This window comes from Panthera tigris, chromosome A2 (assembly GCF_018350195.1).
Source record: "Panthera tigris isolate Pti1 chromosome A2, P.tigris_Pti1_mat1.1, whole genome shotgun sequence".
Lineage (NCBI taxonomy): Eukaryota > Metazoa > Chordata > Mammalia > Carnivora > Felidae > Panthera > Panthera tigris.
The window spans coordinates 58,056,255-58,064,480 of NC_056661.1; the positions used below are offsets into that span (position 1 = coordinate 58,056,255).

Sequence of the window (8,226 nt, forward strand, 5' to 3'; positions counted from 1 at the left end):
CTCACAGCTCAGCTGTCGCAGATGGTGGCTCAGTGGGTCTGTGCCCACTGTCCTGGTTACCGAGGCACAGATCTCCAGCCTCGGAGGAGGGTCTCTGCAGGCCGCTTGTCCGGCACAAGGACCCCCGGCAGGCAGTACTTGAAACACAGCAGCCCTGCAGGGCGGGCAGCACCCCAGATGGCCTGAGTGCTGATATGCGGAAGGAACGCGCGGCTTCTGGTTCCCCGGGATCAACAGCTGCTGCATGGAGGCCACTCAAGCCTGCGGGCGTCAGTCAGCCTTGGACCTGCCGCCTAGGCTGGGGCAACCTTCAGCAAGTCACTTAACCTCTCTGGACCTCAGTGTCCTCATCTGTGAAATGAGGGAGGGGTTTCGCCGCACAAGCTCTGAGACGGACCTCTGGCTCTGACATTCTGACTGCCGTCCTTGCCCCAACGCTGGTTTCATTGGTCCTCTTGTGTGTATGTATGGAGATTCATTCTTTTTGTTACCACATCAGAGTGAAATTAGCAACGTTTAGCAATTAATGCATTTTCTCCCCAAGACTCAACTCTTAAACAAAATTCTGAGTGTTTGACTTTCATTTTAAATAGGTGGCTGTCAGGAAGAATTACACGGCTCCTAAAGAAACACACAGACGTTATAATTAAAGAGATGCCAATCTTGACAGGTAGTAGGAGAGGAGAGGGGATGTGGCAATGAGAATAGAGAAGGGGAGAGGGGAGCGCAGGGCCCAGCAGGATGGGAGGATGAGCCAGTGGAGTGACCCTCACAGGGTGGAGGACGTCGGCACCCACATGCCCACTGCTAATAAAAACGATAATAAGGCCGGGGTTGGGCACTTTACAGTTTGCAAAGCGATTTCATGCATTCTTTCAGGATCCGATGACCTTCCGGAAAGGCAGATGTTAGTAATCCCATTTCGCAGGTGGAAAAACTAAGACCAATGGTTCCAGTCCTTATAGCTCCTTATTTTCAGCCACAGAGTGGTACTTTAAACCCCAGACTGACAATCTTCTGGATCGAGGTTGAGCCCAGCCACTGACGCTGCCTGAGCCCCGCCCCTAGCTCTGGCTGAGTCAGAGCCCGGTTAAACGGCTGCCAATTCCATTCCCACCTATCTAAGGAAGATGGGCTGCAAGAGTGTGGAAAATGCAGAGCAAACTCCTCTCCTGCTGGGGGCAGAGCTCAGAGCTCTAGGCCACCTGACCTGAGGGAAGGAGGGCCTTCAGGGGTGGCTGAGAGAACCCTGGCCCCCACCAGGAATAGATCCCCACTTCCCCCAGAGAGCGGGGCGTGTTATCTCCGGAGAAGAGTCAGGGGCGGGGCAGGGGCGGGGGAACTACCCTATTGAGCCGATCTCTTACAGTCCAGAGGCACCTGGAGGGCTGGGTGGGCGTGGCCACCTCGGGAAGGTTCTGGGCGGACCTGCCTCCTGCCTGCCTGCTGCAGGTCCCGCAGGGGTCAGGCTCAGGAGCAGCCTGGACTGGACTCCCTGTGTGGCTCTGCCATGTTCCTTCCCCTGCACACCTCACCCGTACCTCTTGGGTCTCTGGCGATGTGTGAGATCACATGGATAAGGGCCTCTGGCCCCAGTCGCTCAGCAAAAGTGAGCTTCCTTCCCTCTTCCCTTTGAATCCTGCCTCTTCCCTCAGGCTGGGAGGCCTTCCTTCCCCTGCCCCCATCGCGGGCTCCCCCTCCGACAGGCACCTCATTAGCAGAATCTCTGTAAATAACGCCAACCCGTTAGAGTTACAACAAGGTAGCTCATTAAAGGCACTCCGCTTGTCTCACTTCCCAATTAGTGTTTCTGCGGGTACAGCCGCCAGGACTGCGTGTGACAGGGCACCCTTGGCATGTCGGGGGCCCGGGCTGCCCTGGATCACCCCCAGGGAGCAGTATTGACAGCCCCAGGACTTGGATAAGCCTGCACCACCCCTGCTGCAGCTCGGGAACCCTGGGTAGTCCCTCTCGGAGAGAACCAGCGTCAGGCGGGCACAGCACCCACTGTGGGGGAGGGCGCTTCAGACCCGGATTTGTTTGGGCTGGCTGTTCTGTCCCCCCGACACTGACACTGCTATGGCCCACTTCTCCTACAGCACTCTTGGTTCCAGATTTCCACTCCAGATTACTCCGTCCAAACTTACGTGTCCCGTGTCTTTCTCTGCAGAGTCTTCCTCTTACCTTGTTTCATAGGCAAACTCAGACTTTTCCACAGAAGCTTCCTGGGGAAACATTCTTCTCCTTCCTTGGGTGCTGGAGTCACTGGTGACAACAATGGGAGGAATTTCAGGCTAGAAAGGAGAGCATGCCAGGAGAGGCTGTAGGATGCAGGGGTGATGATGTCCCCACGACAAGCCTTTTGAGTGACAATTTTTATACACTTTTTTTTTTTTACACATGAAAAAAAAAAAAACAGGTTCAGAGAGGTTCAGCCACTTGCCCCCGCTCACAGAGCTAGAGCCTGTCTTGGGCGCTGGGGTCTGATGCCTCGAGTGTTGCTTACCTGAGCCATCAGGTTCATGCAAGTGGAGAGATCCCCCATGGCCCCTGCTAACCCACCCTGGCAGGTGAGCACAGTCCCATCTTTTCTCCAACTAGGTTTCACTCCACCTGACCACACTTCCTTCCATTTTCACTTTGGGTCTGCGCTTTCTGTTTCACTTTGGGAGGGAACCTGCTCCCAATTTCTCTCCCTCTTGCTGAATCAATAGCTTAGCTGGGCAAGGCAGAAAATGAAATTTACATTCAATGGTTTCCATGGCAACCACAGCCTGGGACCAGCTTCTCCTGCACTTGGGGCACTGTCTTCTGAGAAGAGCCAGGTATCAAAACCTCGGCTCCTGGAGGATGTGGCAGGGGTTTTAAACAGAACTAGAAAAGGCCCAAGTCCCCCTGACTACCACTTTGTCTGGTTGTGTGTTGTATGGGGGAAGGGAGAAACGCCCTCCCCACTCTCCCATCCCCCCCAGCACATCAGAGGCTCAAATCGCTTGTAACATTGTCCTCAGCATCAGGAGGCTAACATTTTGAAAGCTATGTCTCATGCCAGGTTTTGTGCTAAGGGCTAAAGCATTATCTCCTTTCATCCTTGCTTCAGTCCTACAAGGTAGGGATTGTTGTCATCCCATTTTACAGATGAGGAAATTGTGCTGAGGGAATATTATGAACTGTGCACAATGGCTCAAAGAGTCAGAGCCCCCAGACCCTTGAACCTGTGCTCTTTAGCGTTCTGTAAGGGCAGAGTGGCATTCAGAGCTCACACTGGGGACCCAGAGGTGACCCAAACTTAACTTTCTGCTCTCTTGTGGCCCACAGAGAGGGCTCCGGCATCAAGGTGGAGAGCATAGTCTACACCAGGCAGCCTAGGTTCCCTTGAACATTTTGGCTGTGCCTCGGTCTTTAGCGCTCAACTGGGGAATTCCTCTTAAGGGTGTTGAATGGGTCGAATACGCTAAAAACCCACGAAGCACTCTGGGTAGTGCCTGGCACATGGTCAGTACTCAATGTTGGTTACTGTCAGATTTGCCACTAAGGGTGGGAGACAGACCAGTGGAGTTAGCCACTACCGCAGAGCGTCGGTGTGTGCTGGACAGATGGGGAGAACCCCAGGGCTGTGAGGCCCCCAAAGAGGTGGCTCGCCAGGTCTGAGAGTCAGAGGGGCTTCCTGGAGGAGGCAGGCGGTGGAGAGGGGAGGCAACGGACATTGGGGGCAGAAAAGATTGGAAGGCTGTAAGGAGGGTATGTGGTGTATTAGAGGCCACTGGGCTCACCTGTCATTCCTGCCCACTCAGCATTTATTCCTCTTCCAACTATTCCGGCTTTCCTTCTGGAGCCCACTCTTCCCTCAGTCTTAAAGGCTCTGGAGGGCCTCGCTCTGCCCCCGGGTGCACGAATGGGCACATGACTCAGTCCTAGCCAATGAGAGACCTACATCTCTCTAGCTACAGTCATTGGTTGGGAGGCGGGCACATGGCTCAAGGAGAGCCAATCACTGTCAACGTATGTCAGCTCTGAAATTTTGCTGGCGCTACGGTGGAAAACGACTCCTTCCGCCAGGGTAGCTCAGCTGGTGGAAGCAAGTAAGTGAAGCTGCTGAGGGCTGTTTGCCACCAAGAGGGTCTACCCTGCCTGAAGATGAAGCCAACCCAGGGGAAGTGTAGCTCAGAAGTGGTAAGAGATGGATTCTTGGCAGTATTCCTTGAGCCAGCTATGCCTGAGGCCCCAAGGCTTCTCTGGCACGTGAGCCAGTAGTTTCTTTTCATTTAAGCCTGCGGGAGATGGCATTATGTCCTTTACAGTCGCAAGTGTCCTCCTTAAGACACGACCAGTGACAAGCAGTGGGCCGAGGACGGCCGGTGGTGCCAGGTCACAAAGTTCCTCAATGCCAAACTACAGAACTTAAGCTTGAAGGTGATGGGAACCACTGATCATAAGCAGAGTGTTGATATGGTCAGTCTGGGCTTTGGAAAGGTCCTCTGGCAGCTGTATACAAAAGTAGCTTACAGCAGCTGGTGTGGTAGACCAGGTGGGAGAAGGTGGTTCTGACCTCAAGCAGGATGTGTTAGTTTCTTCTCGTGGCTGAAACAAATCAGCACCAACGCGGTGGCTGAAAACGACACAGATTTATTATCTCACCGTGCCGGAGGTCACGGGTTTGAGATGGGTCTCACGGGGCCCAAATCAAGGTGCCAGCATTCCTTCCAGAAGCTCTTGGGGAGAATCTGTTTCTTTGCCTTTTCCAGCACCTGGAGGCTGCTAGCATTCTTGGCGTGTGGCCTCTTCCTTTGGAGAGCTCATCATTCCGACCTCCGCTTCTGTCATTACATAACCTTTTTCTGACTCTGACCCTCCTGCCTTGTAAAGACCTTGTGGGGGCGCCTGGGTGGCTCAGTCGGTTGAGCGTCCGACTTCAGCTCAGGTCACGATCTCACGGTTCCTGAGTTCGAGCCCCACGTCAGGCTCTGGGCTGATGGCTCAGAGCCTGGATCCTGCTTCCAATTCTGTGTCTCCCTCTCTCTCTGCCCCTCCCCCATTCATGCTCTGTCTCTCTCTGTCTCAAAAATAAATAAACATTAAAAAAAAAATTAAAAAAAAAAAAGACCTTGTGGAGATGCTGGGCGTGCCTGGGTGAGCGAGGCTATGCTCCCACCTTAAGATCCTTAACTTAATCACGCCTGCAGTGTCCGGTGACATTCCCAGGTTCTGCAGATTAGGACATGGACATCTTTGGGACCATTATCCAGCCCACCACAGGGGAGACAGTGGGGATGGAGGGAAGCAATGTCAAGGAGGCCAGGACCCTGTGGGCGTTCGAGTATGGGTGGTGAGGGAGTGTCTACCATTTCCCAGGGCACCCATGACGGCACCCGTCTGTGGGTGTCTGATGTTTCCAATAGTGTCCAGCAGCCTGGACACAGGCACAGGGAAGTCAGGCAGACAGATGAATCAAGTGTGACTAGACTGTGCCGGAGATGGGGATGCAATGGCTGGATGATGGGGTCGGGGCAAGAGAGGGGCTGACATCGTTGATTCTGGAATGTGAGCAGGGAATAGAAGAAAGTGAAGGCAGAACTAACAGGTAAGAAGGTCGACTCAGTGTTGGCATGAGCTCACCTGTGCTGGCCCCTGCTGTGAGCTGAGCCCGAGTGCTCTCTCTTTGGTGGCCCTGCCCCTGCCCATCTCACAGCCCCACTCAGAGGTCTGTCGGGAGCCTCAGACTCAGCTCCGACCTCTCCCTCCTGCTCCTTTTGCAGCTTTCCCTGTCCACAGAGGCTTGGCCCAAAAGCTGGTTGTCCTTCTCAGGCCCCGTCTTTCTCTCGCAATCCCACACCCCAAGCCTGTCACCTCCACCTCTAACATAGTGGCAGAATCGGACCACTTGGGACCAGAGACATTGTGTCTTGCCTGGATTGTCACAACAGCCTCCTGAGGGTGTCATCTTCCCTCGGTCTGTGCCCTGCACATGCTTCCTCTGCGCGGGGCTCCACGATGCATCTCACCTCACTTGGAGTAAAAGCTCGTCCTGACCCTGGCCGCAAGGCCCGAGAGGCTTGGGCCCCTATTATTGCTTGGCACGCTCTCCCCATCTCTTTCCCTCCTGACCCACCACAGCCACTTGGGCTAGTCCCCCTCCTACCCCAGGGCCCTTGTATCTGCCTGGGACCCTCTTCCTCCAGACATCTGCATAACTTGCTTCTTCTACTATGTGGGCCTTTAGTCAGATGTCACCCTTTTGGTGAGGCCTTTGCTGACCATCCTATATAAACCGATACCCCTCTCCTGCACTGCCCCAGCGGAGGGAATGGGCTCCACCACAGCCCGTGTCCAGAGAGGCCACACAGGCACAGCCTGAACTGCACCTGATACGTGCTTGCAGAATGGCCTGTGGTCCTCCCGGAACACGAGAGGATGAGGCTGGGGTTGCTGCCGGGAGGCCCCTTCCCCGGGAGCTTTGTATGGCCTCCTGGTTCCCGTGATGTGTGGGGCCCCATCAGAACAGAGTTGCAGAAAGTAAAACCACTCAGCTGCAAGTCAGGATCGGGCTCCTCGGTGAGGGTCCCATGTCTCACACTGCTGCCATCAGGCCCTCTGGTTTGAGTGTCATGGTTGTAGTGCAGGGCGAGGCCCTGGGGACCTGGCGCCTTCAGTGCCTCTGCCTTTTGCTATATGTGGGTCACAGACTGTCTGACTCTAAGACTGGCCTTCTGTGCCTACCGGGCGACTCATGGCTTGCTGCAGTTATTTGACAATCACCGTTGTGACACTCTGCATTTTAATTTTTAGGTTTTGTTCTCTCTCCCTCTGCAAGGGCAGAGATTTTGGCCTCTTTCTACAAGACTCTGTGCCCTGGTCCTAGACTGGTACCCCGTAGGCACTCTGTAAGTACTTGCTGAATGAATGAAGAGAAGTCATCACGAGGCCCATTTTGCAGATAAGGAAATCGAGGCACAGAAAGGTCGCAGCCACTCAGTGGCAGAGGTGGGACGTGAACCCAGCTCCAGAGCCTGAGCCCTGGGGCTCCCCGGTTCACAGCTCCCTGTTGGTGGCGCATTTCTGAACAGGTAGAGAATAGCTGTGGCAGGGCTGTGAAGAAAGCAGTCAGGAGGAGCTGGGATTTGGACCCCAGGTTTGGTCGTGCTGACCCTAAGGGTGTGGCAAGGGGCTGGTGGCCGAGATGAAACCCAGGGTGCTAGACGATGGGCCGGTCCACAGTCACTGAATCACCAGGTGGAAGGAGGGGCTGGGTGGAGAGGGAGCCTGCAGGCCGGGCCAGAGCCTTCAGCAGAAGGGCCCGGAGTGGGGACAGTGGGCGATGGCTTCCAGGGAGGGACACAGAGGAGTGGTCCTGGACAGCCCATTCTTTTTCCAGGGGCCCCCTAAATTAGCTACTTCAGGGCCAGGCAGGTACTGGTGAGGTGGGCAGGGTGCCCCATCTGTAGGGGGCACTGCTTCTCAGCTCCTGCTAGCTGATCCCAGGCAAGAACCCCGTCCCAGTGTTTCAGACTTGGAGTTTTCAAGAAAACCGAGAAGTCTGAATGTTTAGCGGGAAACCTTCCGTTTCCCGAACGTTGACAACGAAATCAATTTTACTCTTAATTTGTTGACTTGCTCATCTGTTCACAGGGGACGGGGCCCTCCCTGGCCCATGTGCACAGTGTCTGCCTCTCCAGGGCAACCTTGGTCGTTAGTTGCTGTGTCCCCTTTCAGAATGCTGCTAGCATAACTGAGCAGTTATAAGTTCCTGCTCCTCCTTTATTACGTAAAAGGTGGTGCACATGTGCTACTCTGTGCTTATTTCACTGAGGAACATTCCGGAGACCTTGTCCTATTGATACACGGAGAGTTGCTGCTTTTCTTGCCCCCAACACCTGCTTAATATGGACGCAGTGGATGGATGTGCCATAGTTTACGTAGCCCAGTGGTTCTCGTCTAGGGGTGGGTTTGCCCTGACGATGCCTGGAGACCCTTTTAATTGTCCCCAATAGAGTGTATGTGTATGTGTGCACGTCTGTATGCATGTGTATATGTGTGTGCACATGTGTGTGTGTAAGTCTGTTTGCATGTGTGCATGAGTGTGTGTGCACGAGTGCACGTGTATGTATACACAGAGGTGTGGGTGTGTACGTGTGTGTTTGTGCGCATATGTTACTGTCATCTAGAGGTTAGGGGTCAGGGTTGTTGTTAACCATCCTGCAGCGCACAGGACAGCCCCTACCACAAGGA

The 8,226-nt window shown here is 54.4% G+C and overlaps 1 long non-coding RNA gene across 1 annotated transcript; it reads right to left on the reverse strand.

Annotated features, from left to right (window-relative positions):
* Positions 1 to 230: 230 nt before the first annotated feature.
* LOC122236410 lies at positions 231 to 3,857 on the reverse strand. Its single transcript, XR_006214467.1, has 3 exons — positions 3,774 to 3,857; positions 2,185 to 2,265; positions 231 to 621 (listed from the first exon to the last, which is right to left on the reverse strand). It is a non-coding gene; the product is annotated as an uncharacterized LOC122236410 (long non-coding RNA).
* Between the last annotated feature and the right edge of the window lie 4,369 nt (positions 3,858 to 8,226).